The following is a 2,045-nucleotide window of genomic DNA, read 5'->3' on the forward strand; positions in this document are numbered from 1 at the left end:
GGCAGCTTTTCAATACCATCGCTAGTAGAACAAACAGGGTAGCTGAGAGAAACACTGACACTACACAGACCACCGCACTACGCAGATCTACACGTAGCACGAAAGGTCAACTCCCTGTCAGGTACACTAAGTAAAATAGTTAAACCTCGACAGATGTAGATAGTTACCCCTGAGGTATTGTATTGTATAATACTGTATATTATTGCATTATCCTGCGTATGTATTGCTATGTATTTATTGCCTTTACATGCCTTTAACTTATATTTTGCCCCTCTAATGGACAATCCAAGTGAAACGGACACTTTACTTATTTAAAAAAGTTCTTAAGGGCGCTGGTGGGTATAGTTAAGTTAACCTGCAGCACGTAGTAAGGGGCACCATATACCACATAAGCATAAAACCTAAAATAAACGAGATCTACTGCGCTGGTATACTCACTTTAAATGACACGAGAGGTTAAGGAGATAAAAAATATATTTTTATTTTTATTCATACAAAAGCTAGTTAAAATAAGGATAAAATATGAGGCTAAAAATTCCCAGAAGAAGCGAGGTTCGGTGGAGGAATATGAGCGAAATATCAGTGGATTATTCTCGGTATGTCCAGGACGTACAGGTACCTGTGAAGGGTATATATACTATGGTAAGTATAGGAATAGTTGGCGGATTATCTTATTAGTATGTAGAGATTTTAGTTACCTGAAACGTAATTAGGTGGTGGAAGAGTAATCACATATGGATGCCTCTGGTTAGTTCTCTTGAACCTGTCAGCTGTGAGTAAAAGAAGGGGGGCTAATTATTAAGAGACAGGGTATTGCCACGTTTAGAGTTTGAGTTTGGGTATTTTACCTGTATAGTAGAAATCTTAAATAAGTGGAGGGGTCTGTATATATCTGGTAGGATTAGGGGGGGTACTCCCCTGGGTTACTGCAGAGACTATAGGGTACTATAAAGTGGAAATAGAAAATTAAAACGTTAAAACGTATATAAATCTAAATAGCACACTTATCACAGTTTATCTTACCCGTAGGGAAGTAGTTTTGTGGATCTAGAGGGTAGTAGTTGTCCAATGGTGGTGGATGTAGTCACAGTATAGTCATCCAGACTAGTGTAGTCATCAAGATTAGTTATACCACCTAGGGGAGCTATGTGTCAATTGTGGTTATTATAAATAATAACTATTATAAATACAGTACTCATAGGTAAAAAGAAAAGTAAAATGATCTCTTATATATATATATATATATATATATATATATATATAGAGAGAGAGTTACGTACTGCTGCAATAAAATGAGAGGTCTTACCACTATTGGCTCTGTGTGATGGAGAAAGAATCAGCTTTGGAGTAGGTTGAGCTGTATAGAAAAAATCCTGGTTTGTAGCAAAAGGTAGAGAGCGCTGGTAAGTGTTTTAAAGCTGTTTCTTTCAACGGTGGTGCTGATAAGGATTCCTTGGGGCGGTGGAGTCTGTCGTTCGTGCACGTGTAGTCCCGGATGGGTACGTGCTGCTGGAGTTGTTACCTTTGTCGGCGTCCTGATTAGAATGCTTGCTTCGTGGGGACGGGACTGCTGGATGTCAGGGCTGAGGGCGTCGGAGTCCCGGCCGGAGACTCCGGCACCTGCGTGCAGCACCCGAGGAAAGAAAGATGATGATCTCAGTAGGACCTGCGTTGCGTAAGGTCCTACTAGTCACGTGACTGGGAGACGGAGAGCAGGAGAGGCCACACTTCCTACGCGTTTCGGATACTACGGTATCCTTCGTCAGGGATGGTCATGATTCTCACTGCTCTCATTATATACCCGCCAAAGCTTCTGGGAAGTGTTTGTGGTTAATTATCATTAAAAGCAAAAAGTTCAATTCCGGTGTTTAGGCCCCTTGGCCTCAAAGAGTCCATCTTAAATATCCATTCTGTTTCCTTTTTAGACATTTGTTTAATGTAATTGCCATTCCTCCAGTTTTTTTGGATAATCTGTATCCCTATAATTTCCATGTCTTTTATGGATCCTTTGTGCTTATCTTTAAAATGCTTGGATAGGGGATGTC

The 2,045-nt window shown here is 40.3% G+C and overlaps 1 long non-coding RNA gene across 2 annotated transcripts; it reads right to left on the bottom strand.

The window, feature by feature from the left end:
• Positions 1 to 456: 456 nt before the first annotated feature.
• LOC141252873 (uncharacterized) lies at positions 457 to 1,704 on the bottom strand. 2 transcript variants are annotated; one of them, XR_012314140.1, is made up of 5 exons: positions 1,307 to 1,704; positions 1,024 to 1,144; positions 849 to 945; positions 699 to 770; positions 457 to 619 (listed from the first exon to the last, which is right to left on the bottom strand). It is a non-coding gene; the product is annotated as an uncharacterized lncRNA (long non-coding RNA). The 2 variants fall into 2 exon arrangements; XR_012314139.1 differs by having other exon boundaries at positions 1,024 to 1,135; positions 1,307 to 1,688.
• Between the last annotated feature and the right edge of the window lie 341 nt (positions 1,705 to 2,045).

This window comes from Phyllobates terribilis, unplaced genomic scaffold (assembly GCF_046119375.1).
Source record: "Phyllobates terribilis strain yellow unplaced genomic scaffold, ASM4611937v1 Scaffold_2__4_contigs__length_985480577, whole genome shotgun sequence".
Lineage (NCBI taxonomy): Eukaryota > Metazoa > Chordata > Amphibia > Anura > Dendrobatidae > Phyllobates > Phyllobates terribilis.